We start from the raw sequence: 21,192 nt of genomic DNA, 5'->3' as shown, positions 1-21,192 counted from the left end.
ATCATCCCACTGTCAGATTGTGGATGCAATGTATATTACTTAAATGTTAAATGAACATAGCGAGGCATCGTTTCTTTGGTGCAGGAGCTAGAATTATCTCCTGAATCTGCAGCATCTCTCTGTTTTACTGAGCTAAGTGGGCCCAGCTTTCTATTTTGGTTCACTCACACATCTCTCGGCTCTATTCTCAGCTCGAAAACTCCACTTTATTCGACCTGCTTACGCCAACCATCTACCCGTCTGTTGAACAGCGTCTCACAAGCCAGATGTTCACCTCTGGAGTCGATAAACTATGAGTGAGCGCTTGACCTCGCTTCAACATGAGACCAGAAATACGACTTCAAATCAGGAGTTCTAAATAAATCCTTATCCCGCAGTCCCTCTCACTTAGAATGCAAACATACAGCATCAGTTCCTCCATTTCTGAGCCAGGTTGGGGACGTTGGAAGAATCACTGCAACATCACAACGTCGCTTCACTTGAGTTCAAATATTTCAACTTGAGCGGAATTTTAATAACTTTCAGCTTGAAATTCCACACTCACCTTTATTTCCTGCAATCCTGCCTACTGCGTTAAAGTTTTATGGCATCAATTAAACTTGTTTTTTTCACATTTGCATTAGTTGAGAAAACCCCCAAAGTTCTATTTCCAGTTGCTGTCAGTGCTCACACTGTAGCACTTTGGTTTGGGTCAGACTAATCTTACATCAAGATAATGAGGAAATACAGTCTGGTCCCCATCTAAAAGAAACACATCTGCTTCTATGTGTGAGTCACAGAATGAATCCTGGACTGGATAAATGTTAAAAGCCTGTAATATATATATGTATATACAAATATATATATATACAAATATATATATATACACATATATATATATACACTTTTGTCGTTAGCTGTCATTAGTTCCTCACATTACAATAATTCATTTAAGAGAATTAAAGAGCTTCCATAAAATAGAGATGTTTTCTTTTAACAAAATGACAAGTTGAATAATTTTCCTTTAAATGTGTAATAATCCCACAAGAGATCTGACATGTCACAGTAGTAACAGCAAAACACAAAATGAACAAACAGACAAATGATATGGCAGCCACCGCAGTAGAACATGCCTGCGAGTTACATGTTAGTGGTTCTGACATGTGATATTTAAATGAAAATTCAGTCTCTTGAAATTACACTGAATACGACGTGATCCGACGCGTCAGTTTGCACGTCGCGTTAATTCCTCCCGTCACAGGTTTTTTCCGTTTCTTCCCGATTCACAATCACTCCGCTCGCTGTGCATTAAGTGACGCCTGTACTTCACCTGACAAAGTGAAACGCCGCCCGTTCGCAGCGTGACAAAATCAATAATGATGAATACAAGTAAAGAGACGTCGCAGTGCATTGCCGTGAACGACGAGAGAACTACTTCTACCCTCATACACTTTTTCCCATGATGACACTTCAGCTTTGGTGTAAGTGTCTTATTGATTGGCGATGTCATCGTACCTATGTATAGTTGTTATGTGTTATATTTGTGCAGAGCTGAGGTTCATCAGGACTGTGCTGAAGTCTGAGGATTAGTTGTTTTAGCAACACTACAATGGCTACACAGGAAGAATTATCTCTCAATCACTTTATTGGAACACATCTATAAAATAAGGGAAACATGTATGCAGCTATAAAGTAAAGTCAAGTATTTAGTGTGACCTACCCTCACACTTGAACAATAGCATGACCCTGACTACTATAGCTGGAGTGGAATGTTAAGGCCCTGGTATACTACTGTGCACACGTCACGTGCGCATCGCATTTTGTGGACCCTGGTATACTTGCGCATCAGGGTCCTGTAGTATCTATCGGGTGGCGGTACAAGTCTGGATGCAGGGAATAGGACGCATTCCAAAGAAGAAGAGAATGATGCTACAGCTCCCTCAGACAAGTCCTGATTCGAGCTGGTCACAGCTGAAAGGTCCGTCGGGCAGGGGAGTAAGGGTGTCAGCCGGTTTGAGAGTTGCCAGGTCCAGGCTCGGATGACTATCCTTGCCGACTACTTAGTGAGCAGGGCTCAATACCACACCTACCGTTGGGGCGGAACGTTCAGTGTCATGCGCATGATGCACGTTGGGTATACCAGGGCCTTTAGGGTACATTTACACCACCCCTCTTAATTCAACCCTAGTTCCGGTTCGTTTGGGGAGGTGTGAATGCACAACCAAACTCAGTAGGTCTCGGTTCGCTTCAAGTGAACCAAATGCAGGAAGCGTACTACAACGCAGGGCACCGTGGGTAAACACAAGCAGAACAATAGCCGGGAAAAAATCGCTTGTGGTCAGACGTAAAAGCTCTGAATGTTAAATTGGCTGAAAGCTGCAACCCCCAACCGCACCAAGTCTACAACCTTTATTAAAATTATTGGCAAAATCCATGTTTGTCCTATGTCAGTTGTGAAAAAGGTCTATTACACCAGATTTATGTGGATCACACCCACACGTTTCATGAGTTAAACTCATTGACACCTTGTTATTGAATAAGACCAACCTTCTGTCACATCGGATCACCGACATTGGGAGACATAAAAACAACCAAGCGAATGGTGAACTTTTAAGACGTTTACGCAGTCATTTATATAATCTTAACTAGTTATTTAAGACCTTGGTTTTAATTCAGTTATTCACAGTCGGGACTTTCATTCAACCTGAAACTGAGCTGAGATGTTTGATAAGCTTTTCGCTGTAATTATATTCTCACTGGTGGTTTCATTCAGCCTTGTCTTTCCTATTTTCTCTCCACTGATGTTATTTCTGATATTCAAACTTTGCTTCCATCTTTGAATGGATTCAGACAAAATATTACAAAGACTACTGTATTTAATTTTAGTACTATTTACACTGGGAAATTATGATGTTCTTAAATGTCTTGTTTTGTCCACAAACCAAAATGATTAACAAATGATTTCTTTGTTATCCAGAGTAAAGAAATTAAGACAATATTCACATTTAAGAAGCTTAAACAATCGGAAATCTTGTTTTAATCATGAAAAAAAGCTTCAAACCGATTATCAAAATAGTTGTAGTTTAATTTAGTAATCGATTAATAGATTACATTTTTCAGCTCTAGTAAATTCAAGTGTTTTTAAAATAAGTTTGCAAATAAGTGTACATACATAGTGCATATTACAATACATTAATTAAATATGTACTATTTTAATGGGTATATTAATACAATTTATCTTAACAATATATTCTTATTGATTGGTTCTCACTTAACAGCCTTGGAAATGAATAAATTCTGATGTTTCATACGAGTTACCCATCAGAGCACAAGCTCACCTGCTGTTCTGTTGCCCACCAGTAAGAGGGGCTGTTGCTGAGGTAATATCTGGCTGCCCTTCTCCCCTGCTGCATGTAATAAAGTGTATGAGTGCTGATAAAGCCCTTCTCTGGAAACCACATACTCATATTCTCCTGTGCTATCTGACCAGTAAATCTTAATTTATTTGTTCTTTTCCCTTTACACTCCTCCTGGACAACAAACACTAGTCATCACAATTTCTGGTTGTGTTGCTGCGTGAAAAGTGTGTTGATTCGGAAAAGTTGCTGGTGCTGCAGGTCGTGCGAGCTCATGTGCACATGTGGGTGTGTCTTTGTCGGGGAGGTGCTGTTGTCCTTTGTGCGAGCAGAGCTGCTGTAGGCGCCTGGATGGTGCAGGTTGCTGACCTGCATGGGAAAAGGGGTGGCGTGCTATGTTTGTGGACTCAGACGAGCGTGAGGCAAACCAGGCTCGACAGGAGACTTCATAGACAGAAAAATAACAAGATTTGAAACTGCCCCTCCCAACTATAACCCACACTGCCTTCACCCTCCATCAGCCATCTGTCCGTGAACTCATCTCTCTTCTTCACCCCACTCTTTCATGACACCGTTTTACATTTATTGCTCTTCCATTCTCCACCTTTATTATTTTTTTATTAATTTAACACATATAAGTAGTAGAAAAACGAGATGAAAATACGAGTGAGGGAGCAGTAGAAACCTTCATGGGTTTATATGAAAACAGCAACAAAATAATATATATATAAAAAAAGATTTAATAACCACGCTTAGTGTAGTAGTTTTCACTCTTGCCTTTGCAGCAAGAAGACCTGGGTTTGTGACCGGGTCGGAACAAGGGCCTTTCTGCATGGAGTTTGCATGTTCTACCTGTATGTGCGTGGGTTTTCTCTGGGTTCACCAGTTTTCCCCCACAGTCCAAAAACATTCAGAGGTTAATTGGACACTACATTTCCCTATGTCAGCAGGGATTGGCTCTAGCTCCCTGCAACAGATTTGGGGATTAGACAAATTGGACACTCTAAATTGACCATAGGAGAGTGGATGGTTGTTAATCTCTATTGCCCCTTTTCCACTACATGGTCCAGGCACGACTCGCTTCGCCTTGACACAGATCGCGGTTTGGTTGGTTGTCCATTACAATATAGTAACTCCTTAATGGCATTGTTCCCTTTGATTCTTGTGTCGGATGTCACGCTCATGACTCTTCCTGTGACGGCACTCAGTGGCCGGCAATCTGATGAAGTCGTGTAGAGTATCACCTCAGCTCGCTTGGAAGGTACCAGGTACCATCGCTAATGGAAAAACAAAAAAAACATGGACCATGTATCGGGAGAAATGGACACGCATCCCTGTGATGGACTGGCAACCTGTCCGGGGTGTGTCCTGCCTTTCACTCTATGTCAACTGAGATATGCACCAGCGTTCCCCCTCATGTGGAGGATAAAAGCAGTAGAGGACGACTGAGTGAGGGGATTTAACAATTAAAAGAACAATATGAAAAAAGGAGGAATACATGTGATTGTATTGACACTATGGATCTTGTCGTTTCCGGTCTGCGCCACAAAAAGAACTACAAAACTCTGCTTGATGGCACATGGCCTAATTTGTGTTATTAAGTATGTAAAAAAAAGCTGCCAATCCATCAAACTGAAGCAGCAACAGTTTGTAAATAACACTTCTAAGGAAACTATGGAAAAGTCCATATAAAATGCCCAAATGCTCATTATCATTGCCCTTTTGTTCTACTTCACAAACCAATTAAATCACAATCTGCTGTGCTTCCTTTACAGACCTTTTCCATAATTCAATTCATTTTACATCATCACATTCACACACTACATAGTATTTATTTGGCATTTCCTCGAACAGATGGTTTATTACTGGTTGCGCAACCGTGTAAGCGTGCCTGTATCTGTCGTCTCTCAAATCGCTCACACTGATCCTCCTTGTAGAGGAGGCGATGTAAAAATTTTATCAGGTGCAAGCAGAATCTGTTGCTGCTGTCAGTCCAACAAGCCACAGGCATTTCATTTTGTTTCAATGAAAATTTTTTGTTATTTCAGCCAAAACACAAATATGGGATATCTCCCACACCAAACTGTCCATGAATACTGAGAGGAGGTCGCAGGGTCTCAGAGAAGCTGATGGTGAAATTTCAGAAAGAGTTCATTTTACTTTCAAATGCTTCCTCCTTGTTATGTAAATTTGTCAAACACCATACGGTTGTATTGTTCAACAGTTGAGGCGCAGTATTCTGTTTTTAACCATATCACATTTCTCCTTCTCAGCTAATAGATCAAATTATACATTATTCAAAATGTCCACCGACCCCCGGAGCACTTTAAACTGTTTTCATCCATTTAGCCTGAAAAACTGATTCTCATTGTTCATGCTCAGCAACAGCAGTTAAGAAACAACGGCACAGAGTCGTTTTAAAAGCTTTCGCTCGTATCACATGATGTGCTTTCAAGCAAAAATGGAAGATGAATCTGTGAAGGGATCGGGAAAAAAAAACAAAAAACCCTGAAACATTTACAATTTCACGATTACTGATGGGAATCATGTGGTATGATTACACTGTAAGTCTCAAACAGCCCCGAGCTTAAATCAATCTAGTGGTTTTATCAACAGCTTGCTCTCATAATACATCACAACACATAAAATTTTATGTCTTTTAACACAGCTTTTTAAACTGCCAACGATCATACTGAGTGAACACATTTTATCGGATCTCAAATTTTTATAACTTCTGCCTTAAAACTGTCTCACAAAACCTTTAAATATAAGAACATGTTAATGTCACATTCAAATATTTTGTCAAATGAGCTCGCACAATACTGATTATTGTGTTTCTCAGCGCGCCACCTGCTGGAGACATCACTGCTAATGCTACTGCAACCCCACTGCACACAGGAAGTGATTTGTTGAATGCTAAGATGAAGGCCACAGCAACATTGTGCTAGTAAAGCGAGACAGGTTGGATTATGAGTGAAAAAGCAGCGATGCAAAGAGAATACACACAACATTTCCTCAATCAGGTCTGATTTCCTTGACAGAGATAATTATCACGCGCAGGACCCGACATACAAATTATGTTTCATCGTTTATGTTCACAAACATTTAACAGACCACACACACAACATCAAAAAATACACACCGCAGCTGTAAAATTTAGGTCTGAACCCAAGTGAGATATTGTTTCCAGCCTTCATTCATCCATGATGTCAAATAAATTTTTAATACGGCATTATGTTGTAATATGCTAACCAAGGGAAACCGAAGTGTGCCTGGTTCCTTCATAATTACCTTGAGGTGTCCTTTACCGTGTCCTGCCCTGTCCCCCCTCACTGGGTAATGACCTTTCACTCTGACAGACAGACAGATGAGTCCATTTTACCTCCTGTGTGCAGATGTCAAAGGGATGATAAAAGAGATTGAAGAGGAGGGAGGGCAGGGCTCACCTGGCGGTGCACAATCCTGACTGCGGCAGCACAGGTTCAAATTCAGCTTGTACTTTTGTGCTGCATGATGTTCGTCTCTTCTTGTTTCAAGCAAAGACAAAATAGTCCATTTGTTGGAGCAAAGCCAAGAGAGAAATCAGAAAAGTAGACAAGAGGGATAGCAGTGTGTGTGTTTGCAACCCTGGACTGGTCTTAGTGTCACCTGTCACAAAAAATAAGAGATAAACAACTATTACCATATTAACTTCTCCTTTCATATGCAGCATTATCGTGTTGACATGGTCATTTTTTTTATTTTTACCCTGGTGTTTATCCTCATTTCTGCATCAGTGACATCAGTGCTTCTGCATGTAAACAGTCTCCTTCTTTAAAGCTGCACTGACTGAGTGTGTTTATACGACTCAAATAACAAATGAGCAGTGCAGCATCTTTCAACTGATCGTTTTGGTTTAATGGCCTTTTCCTACAAGCACACAACTATCTCTCTCTCTATGTTTTGGCAAAATAATTCAAATAAAAACATCAGACTATGCATTTAGGTCTAAATATGCCCCTTTTACAAAGTGGTGGAGACCAAAACAGAGCAAAAATCAGACTGACTTTTGTCAGTTTGCCATCAACTTAAGTTCAAATTAATAAAATAAATTATGTTGGAGGCTGTGTTTACACTGCATCGTGTACATAGTGTCTGCACTTTACTCTAATTTCAAAAAATTTTTATTGCCAGAAATACGCAATTTTCTTCCTATGTATGCTGTATGTGGAATTGACAATAAAGTACCTACAATCATGAATCTAATTTTTTGAAGTTTTCACTCGCCTGTAACTGTATCACAAGTGTGATAAAAAAAAACTTGAATCTAAAAAACAGTGTGTAACCTTTAAATATAAACAAATGTACGATACGTTGAAATATGACTGAAAACACTAAAAAGTGACCATGAAAAAAAGGTCATGATGGGAATTGCTACTTTGTCTCTGCTCATAAACACCAAACAGGTGGAGAATAAAACATCAGTGCAGCTTTAAATGTTGCATGTGGGTTTTCTAAATACATTTTCAGGTTCTGTTCATTGTCAATATTAAAATCTGCTTTATCATTTTGATTCTTGTTCCAACACAAAGACAAAATCCAAAAAGAGGAACCTGTGTGATATATCCATTCATTCAAAACAAAGACTGCAGGTGTTTTACATCCATGTAATATGAATTGAAAGATTCACAACTGTGTGAGATTATAGAATAATTATCAAGAGCTCATTTTGTGTGTGCGTGTGTGTTTTTTCATTTTCCAAGCTCTCCACACCCTAATGGAGGCTGGAAAAACTTAATCAGCTGTTAAAGCAAAAACAATTTTCTGGTTGACAATGAAGGACAATGATGACAGCGGCTAAATCTAGAGCCGTGAGACTGGAGCCCAGCGTGAGCCCGTATTTACATTTGGGTAAATAGAGTGTTCACTCATCTGTTTGAATGACCTTGTAAAGTCAGTAATCCCCGTTTCACAATGAATAAATACATAAACAATGAAATTTCATCCGCTCGCTGTTGCTCAATTCCAGTGAAAGTGAGACAAGTGAGAAAGGCAGCGGGGAAGAGAAAGATGTTGTGACTCAGATTTCACTGTAATTCACTGACTGGTAAGTAATTGCACTCTCATGTATAGAGTGCGGGACAGATGTTTGCAACTACAGGGTAGTGACTGTGGTAATGGCCCAATCCATACTGTACTTGTGCAGCAAATGGTGAGGCAATCAATGTGTCTAACCAATTACTGGTTAGTCCCTTATAGCAGAAGCATAAGATGTGTTACATGTACTTGACTCTGAGTTAACTGAAGCCTCTTTCACACCTATATTAGCAAATAAACCCAGGATTTTCTCTGACCTGGGTGAACACACTCCAACAAAAAAAGCCAATTAAAACTGTTCCCATTGTCAGTGATTGGACGGCCCTGTGGTGTTACATCACACATGCATAGGAAACTAAATGAGATGTAAGAAGAAGAAAACAACAGCAACACAGTGGAGCTCAGTGACAATATTACAGTATTTTCTTTCAGTCCCTGATTCAGACTCAACAGCGAGTGAGCCACTTTCAGGCACGAATGAAATGAAATGAAATAAAGTATGATGAAATAATAAAAGTTTTGGGTGCCGTCCCAAGTGGTAAAAAATCAAGGTTTGCTTAAATACATTCATGACCAACAGCTACTCTATACTAACGGCTGGGAGATGAGTGCATGTCTGGGTGAACTCAGACGAATCTGCCAGTGATTTGGTTTCTCTCTTTCAGGCAAGGACACTGTTTTGGACAACATTTTCCTAAAGATAAAAAGGAAAGGTTTTTTCCCCTGGCGCACTAGAGACGAGCTTATGACAAGCTGCTTTAATATTTAATCACCAGACAGGATATTTTCTCCCGATATTTACAACATCATTCTAACCAGTGAAAATTAACTTTTCTGAAGAAAATTAAATATATGTGCAGAACCGCTGTATGATTTCCAGCAAAAGTACTACAGTTCATACATCGTCCTCGCATTTAATCGGACTATGAATAGCATTATCCAGGTATGTTAGTACGTTGGAGTAACATACATTACATGACATTAAGAAAACTGAATTGTCTTAGTCCAAAATCGGAGTATTAACATCATCATCACAGTTTCATCATTCGTCCATATTAACTTAACTGAAAATGCATGTCACACTGGGTGTGCATATTCTAGTGACTCTCTCCCGCTGCTGTTGTTCCAGAAAGTGAAAAACAAACAACAATGGTTTGACTGAATCTAAAAGTGATAACTGAGCTCTGCATTCACAGCTGATAGACGAAAAACAGCCAATCCAGCTTATTAAGGTTTACAAAAGTCTTCATTTCTGACAGTTCAAACTAAAATGCAGTCTCTAAAATGAAACAGAAGCAGCCAAACTAACCATCGCCAGGATAGTGTTGATGGCAGGTGTATCCAAAGCAGACCTTTTAAACAAAAATGAATTCACGTGCAAGTCACCTTAGTGTCAGCTCTGTAGCGAACAGAAAGGTACAGCACTTTTCAAAGAGCAAAAGAAGAGCAGGAACACCCAAAGAAATGGTGATAACTACTTCCAGTGTGCTCTGTCTGCCACCTGATGTTTTATTCAGAGATGAGTTCACTTCACTCGTGATTTATACTGGCCCTGCTTAAACAAATGAGGGTTTTCTCCCTCAATGCAAAGACAAAGACAGAAGGAGGAGAAAGCTATTTGCAATTTGGAGCGTCAATAAAAATGCAAATAGTGGGGAAACCATTTCTCAGCTGTGACAATGGAGGCGATGTCATTGCAGTGCCCTAAAGACGGAGAGACAGATGGACCCACCCCAAACCACATCCCACTTTTATTTTGAAACAGAACAAGACTTCAGAGAATAGAGAGAGAGAGCATCCATTTCTCTCTGCAGATGATTTTTTGTAAAGGCGATGTGTTTTTGAGCTCTGCCTTGTCGAGTGACCCTCACAGCACGAACGTTGAGGATGTTGTCAGTGTCACAGAGCAGGTCAGAACATGTCAGTCAATCAGCAGGACACTGGGACAGTGAGAAATACGGTGTCTTGTGCTCACAGGTGGAACATTTTAGTGATAAACAGGCAACTGTTTTTATCTAAATGGAGCTTGTTTCACTTTTGTAGTGAGGAAATGGATTCTGGTCTGAAACATGGCTCACCTGAATACAAATTGCTTGTGTTGCATTAGGACAAAAAAGTTCCCAGGTTTGCCTACGGCACCCTTTGACTTTAAATGTAGACGTGACACAAATGTGGCTTATTTGCAGTTCAAAGTCATTTGTCAACAGTCTTTGTTAGTGGCATAATAACAAAAGCTTTATAATCGAGGACTATGATAATAATAATAATAATAATAATAATAATAATAATTAAAAAAAAAACTTTATTGCAAGACAAAATGCTGACAAAGTTTAAAGTTAAGTTTAAACCCAGAGATGAGCCAATACAATAATCTGTATTTGACAGAGGTTAAAATGACTGGATCAGATAGCAGAAAGAGTAAAATGTAAAATCCAATCCAATCCAAAAATCCTATATGCTGACTACAACAGCATTTTGAGCAAGTCATAATGGGGCTGTTTATTTCTTCTTTATGGGAGCAGGATGTTTGTTACATAGTTGGAGAATTATGTTTTTGAAATGGCTTGAAATGGATTCGCATAAATGTGTTCGTAGTTTAAAGAGGTGTAAAATGACTCGATACGAAAAACTGACCTTGAGGCATCCCAATTAAAAACCTGTTTCAACTACATAGTACGTTATTAGCTTTTTTTTACTTAACTTCACTTACATACCCTTTGTCTTTATGCTATCACATTAGGTTAAGTAACACTGGACAAATAAATCACAAAATAAGTATACAAGTCAGTCAGATTTTCAGTTTAGTTTTTATCAGTTAAAGGTGAGCAGATTCTCCCAGGTCTTTATTGGATTTTGTTCCTGAAGGAAGGTTTTTACGTTTACCATACGCATTTTCTTTTGTAAATCAAGTCTGTTAAGAGTGATATTACACTTTTCATTGTCACATGAAGAACCTGATATTGACTCCAATATGTTTATTTATTTCCTGCCTTAATGACGATGTTAACTGTCTTAAGTGTTTTCATTTAACATTTTCCAACTAAAACCCAGCTTCTATTGACAGCTTTATTGAATTTCAGTCATGGAAAAAACAAATAACAAGTCAGCTTTTGTGTATAGGGCTGAAATCAAGGAGCCATTGTTTCGTAAAACAACAAAAGGAGTTTTGAGTAAATCTGTCACCATCATCACTGTGAACACAGTTGCACAGCAGGAACAGCCGCAGTCTTTGAGACAAGCTTAATGATATCAATCAAACAATCCATCCATCTGTCATCGAGCTCTTCTCCTCTGGTTTCTATGAGAACATGACGAATTTAGGAGCAAGCGTTCGCATAATCGGCCACCTGTGTGCACATGTGAAGAAGAAAAAAAAGCCCCCTCTTACTTCACAATATGTTCACTGTATGAGCTCCTGGTGACTGCAGGGGCAAAGTGAGGAGCTGGCTGGGAACAGCAGGAACCTTGAGGCAGAAACATTAAGAGTTTTTCTTTTTCCCTGACGTGGTGTTTCTATACTCACTGAGTCTCGCTCTGAGAGGAGTAAGTGCACAGGTAAGCTCCCAGCTTATTGGTTCAGACTAAGATGGAAGAAGTTCTCAATTGGCTCTGACATGAAGCCCGATGATTTCCCCCCCCCTCTTTTCAACAAAAACTGAGAAGCAAACATGGTTGTTGCTTTGTGTGTGTGTGTGTGTGTGTAAGTGTGTGTCACCTCTTACTGAGATCAAAAGGTAAACTCCATCCGTGGGGTTCAAATGTTCTCCGTTTATCAGGTTATTCTAAAACACCTGCCTGGATAGTTTTGATAAAGTTATGTATATATTACAGTGTAAGCAGCTTATCAGACATTAAGTCACAACACTGACATCACCTCTGAAATATCACAATTTATCACACTGTACACTGAACAAAAAGCACACTCTCGACCCCCAAGGGAGTTTAGGGATTATACATAATCTCTTTCATTTCCAACATCTTCCTGTCTTTTTCTTATATTTGTTGTAATCTCCTCGCTCCACTCCTCATTTTTCATACCCCAGTCACTTTTGTTTATTTATGCATATGCGGCGTGTGTGCAGATCACAAATCCTGCGAGAAACTCCTCCTTTCTGTTGTCACAAATGCGGCCTGTGTGTGCATGTGGGAAGTAGTCGTGCATGTCCTCACTGGTTGGCAGTAATGCAGGAGGGTTTAGGCAGACTGAATGATCACTCCGTTTATAGGGATTTGATTGCAGCCCAAAAATCAGGCCACATTCTCCGTCTGTCAGCTGCCAGTGAGCAGCCTGGCGTCGACATTTCACTCCCTGAAACTCTGATTTTCCCTTTTTTTTTTCATTTTCTTTCTCACTGCTCCTCTCTCCTAATTCTTTTCCCCACACCCTACATTTGTGTTCTGATTTTTCTAGAAACTCAGCAGCAGCAGCAGCAGCAGAAGCAAAATACATCTGCCTTCACAAACAAGCGCACACACAACTAACAAAACAATTCTCACACACACACACACACACACACACACATGCAGATATGAGAACTCACAGAATTATTCCACATGGACAACGTGAGCATGACGGTGTCTGGATGTAATGTCTTAAATATTTGTTTACTCTAAGCTCCCAGTGGCCCAGAAGTTTATGAAACCAAAATTCATTACATGTGCCAGTTCCCAGAGGAACCACAAAACACACAGCTCATCACAAATTTCTATAGAAAGATTGGAAAGATAGCTCCCACTGACACAAAGGAATGTTGTGTGAGAGTGTGTTATTTCTTGGCCTAAATGCATGCTGCACAGATGCATTTCTGGGATCTTTGCGTGTGTATTACTCATTTAATGAGGATGTTCATCTGTTTATACAGTCCCATTATTTGGACTTTCCTTTTTTTATTTATAGTGAGGTACAATCCCAATTTTTCACCATAAGCCCTCATGGACGTTGATGGCGTCACCTGCTAAGGAGAGCCAGAGAGCGAGGGGCTTTATAGTCCTAAAGTCATATAAACAGAGAGCACATACAAACACTTTTATGCATCGCATTACTTTACCTAGATGATGCCAAAAATCTGCCTTTAATTGGCAGATTTGGGAGGTTTTATTTTACGCTGTTTACTCTCTGCTGACTTGAAGAGCTGATGAGGGATTATTTTGAAATAAAGAATTTACACCATGTGCAAAAGTCGCCATTTTGCAAGAAATAAAATAAATGGTTGATTAATAAACTTTATTACATATTCTTACATTCCGCTGTCTATCCTCTAAATACACATTATCTTTGTATTGGCAACATCAGAGTTGTTTGCTCCCCTTATGCCTGTTTTATTTTACATTTTTTAACATTGCTGTTCATAGTTTGCAGATTGGTTTGTTATCCACATGCTTTAAACTGTGGGTAAAGCTCAGGCAGAAATGATCATTTACACAAAGTGGCCATAAATTGCTCAAAATGCCTGCTGGAGGGTCATCACACATTTGATGAGTGCTCAGCCCTCACCGACAAGTGCGAACGTGAACGAGCCTCAGAGTCTTTGGTTACGTCCACGTTTAAAAATGTTTACATTCTGCTGCAGACACACCCCGCCGTCAACACCACCCCAGCATTTCTGTGACCTGAAAACAGAAAAGTCTGAAAATGCTTCTGGCTATGTTTTCATTTGAAAACCACAGGGATTTATCCATGTGCTTTGTTTTCACAAATGGTGTTCCTCTTACATTGCACTCTCTGAAACTATAATCACACATCTGCAATGCGAAAGAATCTACTTCGTACGCCAGCGTGTGCATGCCCAGCGTACCTGAAAGGTCACGTGATATACTGTATGCTCTCAGTTGCGTTAGTATGGATGGAACTTTATATAGCAACTAAGGCACGCAGGGTAGTTATACATAACAACACAAGGAGGAGTTAAAAATAAATATAAAGAGAGAAAAGGATAGAAGAGAAATAGTAAATACATTTTTAAAAAAATCGATATATTGCCAGCCGTGCAAATTGCAGACAAAACGCAACATTCTCCCACTTTGGTTCCTCTTAAACCGGTGTGAACGCAGACTGGTTTGCCAGAAAGCACCATGGTTCTGAGGCTCCAGAAAGGCACAAGAGCCAGAACCAGAACTGTGTCTGTCTGAAAGCACTATGTGAGGGTCGACATTGGGACTGGGCCCAAGTCAAGTCTCATGATAAACATCTGAATTTTAAGGTGTTTAAGATAACCCTTGTATCCATAGGGTGACCAGTTTAAATCCTGGGACAGGTCAAGGGCTCTAGTAACCTTAACTGCACTGGTGTGAAAAATAAACTAATCACTAAGTGGTGTGTGTTTGCAAATAAAACAAATTCTAATTGTAGTGAGTGTGACTCAGGTGTGCAGGTGAACCACTAACGCGTGCCTTCCCTTTCCTTGCGTGTGTTTTCCTGAATGTGTGTGAGTGTGTGATTGAGTGGTGAGTGGTTGCAGGTGTGCATGCTTGATGGTCTCAGTGGATCCTGGAAGCTGACTGGTCATTCACAGGAGGTTCCACTATAAGAGGCCTGATCAATCATCCCAGCTGCTGCAGTCAAGTGACTCACAGACAGTCAGACAGCCTGCCTGCCTGCCTGCCTGCCTGCCTGCCTGCCTGCAGACATCTCATGCTTGTTTTAGTAAACCTTTAAAATGGTTTGATCAACGTGTTGCTGGTATTTTCTTGGGAGTTGGGAAGAGGGAGCTCACCTCGTTCGTGTTGCGATCAGGTTTTCCCCTAGGCCTTGTCATGAAACCCACAAACACACAGAGAGAGAGCTGACATAAACAAATAGCAAATACAAGGAGAAGCAGTAGGGGAAAGGAGACAGCAGGTACACTGTATTCCCAAAGTTAATGTAGTGAAGCCTGTGAGCTCGTTCAGGCAGTCAACTCATGCTGCACTGCATACATGACAAGGCTCACTCCCCATCATACACGTCAAACACACATTCCCAGTTTTTTAAACTACAGCACGTCTTGTCCATCTCTCTCTCTCTCTGCCTGTCATTTAATTTGACACGTCACTTCAGCCTCCTCACCAACTTATCATCCACATGTTGACTCAGACAGAGGGTTGAAGATATTATTCCTCATATCTTATTTAACCTGTGGGGAATGATGAGATGGGATAACAAACTTGCATGTTTCTTTTCCTGCTGCATTAAAGTGAGCGTTGAGTTTAATAAAAATACATTTCTTCCGACTTTGTCACCCCACGGGAAAACGTGTTACTCATCGCCCACCTTGCCAGATTTTAATGAGTTTGAATTGAATGAAAATTGCTTAGTGTTTAAAAATTAGGTTTAAAATGAATCATCTCTGCTGGGGGTGAGTCCTCTGGAGTAGCTCTGTCCTCACTCTGCACACACGCACATGGACACACGAACACTTTAGTGGAGGCCAAAGCAGGTCAGCACCACTGTTTATCAGTGTTTGTACAGAATATTAACGTAAATGCTCTGGTATTAATCCTCCTGTTCAGCAAACACGTAGAAGTGAAGTGACATACTCAAAATATTTACACTTTAACCACATACTGTACACAAAGAGAGTTGGTTTAGCTACAGTCCTCTTCTCTGTCCCTCACTGTTTATCTGCAGTCTCACAGCAGGACTCTGCTCTTCTTTCTGTTTTTTTCTCTACTTCATTTTCCTTTAAATGGTCACGAGAATAGTCATAATATTATAAGGATAAAGTTATAATATTATGACAATAAAGCTGCGATATGATATTTTTGTAATCATTATTTAATCAAATGTATTATTATTACTAATAAGCAACAGAATGCAGATGTAACCAGCAGTAGCCTTGAAGTCGACCACTACCAGCCATTTCCTCCTCCACAAAAGAGATGATCTGCTGCCTGTGTGATTCATTCTTCCAAACAAACTGTTTCTTTCACAATCAGAGTACTGATGCTAAAGATAATGTGGCGCTAATGTGACAAAAAGATCAAGTATTTCTTTATTTGTGAAGCCCAAATCAGAATTTAACTTCACCAAAAGCTCCGCGTTCCTCATCTTGACGCAGGTGGTTGGAGCTGATCATCTGAGATTTAGCTTGACTAATAATTACAACTTTAATCGCATAATATTACGACTTTATTCTCCAAAGGTTATGACTTTATTCTCATAATACTACAACTTTATTCTCATAATATCACCACTTTGCTCTCTAAAGATTACGACTTTATTCTCATAATATTACCACTTTATTCTCAAAGCATTAAAAGAAAATATCTTTACTTTGGCCCTAATACTCCGTTGTAGAGGAGAAACTTTGACAAACATTTTAAACATGAGTTGACTGACTGGACTGGATGTTGTCTGCACATTTTAATGTCTGTGCTTCAGTATGTGTCATGTGTTGTAGTGTTGCAGATCTGCCTCAGCACACACACACACCACAGTCAAGCATATGCACCTCCATCAAGTTCAACAGCATTCCACACACAAACAAACACACAGCGGCCATTATCCACTCCTACTGGGCTAGAAATAGGCACGCATCCCCTTCTCCGCTGTCTCAACCCAGCATTGATATACGAGTTAGCTGTGATGTGTGAGGTTAAGTACAAAGACGGTTGATGCTGTTGGCGGCTTGTGGTGGGCGGGGGAGGAAGGGGGGGATTTGCCTGGTGTGCAGGTAGGAAGAGAGGGTGAGGTTAGGAGTGTGGGTGTCGGAGTGATTCATACAGGCTTCTCCCAGAACAGCTGCCGCTCCACTCAACACCAGCAGTGGGATATGATAGTGCACGTCTATTGATGTAAAGAAGTTCTCTCTGTTACCATGTTGGAAAGTTCAAAGTCATCGATTGGGCCAGAGGAGGTGTATCAGGTACGCTAGCCCACCAGCTCATTTTATTTTTACCCAGCAGAGCAGGACCATCAGTCTGTCGGCGCAGTGGGATATCACAAAAGAAACAATTCCCCCTCAGATCTCCTTCTTCATTTTTATTCTTCGGCAATGTTTCCCAGCTCTGCTGCTCTTTCTTGCTCCTGTTCTCCTCTCTAGCTCATTCCAAGGCCATGTACAGAGCCAGATAAAGAATGGCAGAGTCAGGTACAGAGGGGAAGGCTGGCAGGATCACTGTTTATGGACGTTTGAGCCCAGTCTCCGAGAAAGGTAATTTCACGCTTGGCGGCACTGACTCCAGTCCCAACGTTGTCCCTGTGATTAATTAGGCTTTTTAAACGAACAAACCAGGAGCCAGGTGAAGATGTTAATTATCCTGCCGCTAAGCAGAGATAGAATATAGTCACTGCAGCCCTGGTTGGTACATACATGTCCACACAGACACCACAAAAGGAGAATTACGCCTAATTACACATGAACATGTACTTATCTGTACAAAACATCATATGTCAAAAGTCTTCATGTCTGTGCCGTATTTCATTTAGTCTGTCTAAAACGAACCTCATTCAGTAAAAGTATGACTTGATATAAATAAAGATTAGACTAAAATGTAATCTCTAATGATGTTTGCTGATAAAACAAATCAAATCTTACCCTATAATTATTATGTTTCGTTGTAATGCACCATGTCATGAGCACAGCATGGAGTACAATGACTTGCTTGTAGTTATTCAACCCTGAATCAGATAATGACGAGATAATGTTTCCATTGATGTTAAAGGATGATTTTGGCATCGGCGTAACCAAAAACTGGTTGAACTCTACATGTCTTATAAGAAAAGCACTCACTTTAACGCAAGCACTGTTACATCATTAGACAAACCTGAATCACCCACTCAGAGTCAAAGTCATTATATAACAGACAAAAGATATATCTGTCTTGATTCTTGGATTTCCAGATGCCCGAACCAACTCAACAGCAGCTCTATTCTGAGTTTCTCCCGGATGACTGCGCTTCTCACCCCGTCTCTGAGATAGCCACCCATTCCAGCCGCCTGTACCCGTGTTTTATGGGCCTTACCCATCGCTCTTTTGTCTATTTGCCTTTTGGCTCAGCTTCCTTTTCGTCACAACAGTGGAGTGAACGCAATACGGCTCCCGCTGCTCCGATTCTCCGGCCAATCTCACGCTCCATTGTTCCCTCTGTTGTGAACAAGACCCTGAGACACTTAAAGTCCTTCACTTGGGGCAAAGACTCATTCCCAACCCAGACCTGAGTAGGTAATCGATCGGTTTCCTACTGAGAACCGTGGCCTCAGATTTAGAACTGCTGATCCTAATGGTAAGGACGCCATGAAGGGCATGTCCGACTGGGAGAAGTTGGACAGACCAAGGACTAGGTGGGAGCCCTGGGATCTTACAGTCAGGGTTGGATAATGTGGCCAAGGGAAAGGGAAGTCTGGGGGGTCTCAGCTAGAAATGACATTTATGTAAGTGTAGCACCCCGATACTCCTTTATTTGCTAAGATATATTGACTCACGTTAAAAGGGAATGACAAGGTTCTACTGTTTTCTTTAAATAAAACATAACAAAAATAGTGCCATTCAATCCCCCTCACACTAAAAACAGTAACCTATCGCTCTGGATATTTAACCCACTGACCTTTACCTTTACATCCACATTCCACCCAACTAAAAATCATGATTGATTGTAGGGCTGAAACAATTACTCAAATAATAGAGTATCAATCGATTACTAAATGAATCGTCAATGATAATCAATATTGGTTTGAGGGTTTTTTCATTACAACAGGTATTCTGATCGTTTTAGCTTCTTAAATGTAAATATTTTCTGGTTTCTTTTCTCCATACAACAAAGAAATCATTAAAACTGAATCATTTTCGTTTGTGGACAAAACAAGACATGTGAGAACATCATAATTTCCAGGTTTGACAAAAACTGGAACAAAATACTCGACAGATTAATAAATTATGAATATAATCGTTAGCTGCAGCTCTAATTGATTACTGTAGAAACTTAAATAACACACCTGTAAAGTATATAGCGTCCCTCTTCCACCTGTTTTCTTGTTAAACCCTTGTACTCTTTCACAACATATGAAACACCTGAAGTCTACACCAAACTGTGGGCCCACACTCACACAAACACACGCTAGGTCTCAAACACAGAACGCAAACAAAAACGTTGTAGGCCTGTGAGTTGCGGATGATAAACTCTTCTTCCTACTCATGTCCAACAGCAAATATACAGTTTTTACTTACAGCTTTCAGTCTCGGTCCCAACGGCGGGTGGTCCAAACGATGAAACCGAGGCGATATTCCCGTCCAGAAGATTCCATCAGTCCTCCCTCACCGGACACGGCGTCCTTACGTCCCTCGGCGCTCAGTACTAGCTCACTTAGCTTAGCCGATAGCGTCCTCCAGTCGTCAGCAACTCCTCGTGTACTTCAACTCTGCTTCAGACTCCCTTCACTCACACTCCCGTTCGTATTAACATACAAACTGTGTGCTCAGGTGTTCAAATTTTCTTCAATTGTTTCCTTAAAACTCTTCAACAGTTATCAGAGTCATTACCACTTAACTACCTGGCTCCCACTTCGCGTGAATCTTTTCGCCTCTCTCCTCTCTCCTTATCCAACACCGCCCTCTACTGGTCGCATCGATTTCTGCAACCAATTACTTTTCTAAATTACACCTCAGGCAACCAATGAAACACGCTATCTTTGTAAGATTTAAGGAATAGTTTCCCTTTCTTTTATTTTAGAAAACACTTTACACCCAAAACCTATCTGAAACGATAAAAAATGTACTTATTAATGCACTTATTTCCATTTTACCTCGTTATAACCAAATTATCTATGTATTTCAGTTAAAGTTACATTTCTTTACCAACTCAGTTTTGTTCTGAGCCTTGTTTCATGGAGGCCATCACCTTGTGCCGCCATGTTTCTACAACAGCCCACACAGACAAACCAGCCAGAGATTGTCTTTCATGTTTTAAAGAGGACGTTTACTGAAATGAAGAAGATCAACAGCCTTTCTGGTTCACTGACACATTTGGAAAAAGGAGGGGCAAGTGTTAAGGCCCTGGTATACACACCATGATTACAGTAGATGTCTCTCATTTTTTTACACGCTCTACCTTTAAAATTTAAATACAACAGAGCTGCTATGGGCCACAGTCGAACCACTACATTTTATAGATGGGGGGGGAAATACAGCTGCTCATTTTCAATGCTAATTAAACTTATATCGTCAGACTATAATGAGACCTTTTTGTTCAGAGAGAGGATTAGTTCAGTGGAGTGAGTTGTTTCTAATGGAGACAGATTTTGAAATACTGTAAGAGCTCAAATCAATTCAGGAACTGAATAAGATGCCAGTTTAAAAAAAGGGAACAAAATTCTCATTTGGGCATTAAGCCTTTAGAATGGAAGTATAATATTAATGTCTTCTTTGCCTCAGCTCTTGTTTTGACACTATTACACGGGAGAACATTTCTATCAATACCACAAAACTTAAAAGTGCTTCTTTGATCCGCTCTCAGTCTCTCTCTCTCTCTCTCTCTCTACTGTGCATCTCTAATAAACAGGAATCTGGATCCTTACCAAATCACAAACACATTTTCACCAGATGAGGAGGGGAGGGGGGGGAAGTACTTTTCAGTGCATAAAATTTTACAAACAACATGTCATTGCCGTTGACGCAGCCATGCAGACTGACCTTTCCACTTCCAGATGAGTCCAGCTGGCTGTGGCGTGTCGTTTGAAGTGTGACTTCTGTCTCACAGTCGCTCTCAGTGTGAACTGGCAACAAGCAGACATCACACAACCTATTAAAGACTCAATTAGATGCACCGCGTATCGGATTCCTGTGGCTATCTGTCCTATTGAAATACC

At 40.4% G+C, this 21,192-nt stretch overlaps 1 long non-coding RNA gene across 1 annotated transcript in view; it reads right to left on the bottom strand.

Moving 5' to 3' along the window:
- The window catches only part of LOC131444467 (uncharacterized), a 90,497-nt gene extending 70,557 nt beyond the window's left edge, over positions 1 to 19,940 (bottom strand). The window contains exon 1 of the long non-coding RNA XR_009233732.1: positions 19,556 to 19,940. This is a non-coding gene — a long non-coding RNA (uncharacterized LOC131444467). The remainder of the gene's footprint in view (positions 1 to 19,555) is intronic.
- Positions 19,941 to 21,192: the final 1,252 nt, after the last annotated feature.

Source organism: Solea solea, chromosome 18 (assembly GCF_958295425.1).
Source record: "Solea solea chromosome 18, fSolSol10.1, whole genome shotgun sequence".
NCBI classification, from domain to species: domain Eukaryota; kingdom Metazoa; phylum Chordata; class Actinopteri; order Pleuronectiformes; family Soleidae; genus Solea; species Solea solea.
The sequence above is the reverse complement of the archived record's forward strand: the minus strand, read 5'-3'. Positions and strand labels throughout refer to the sequence as shown.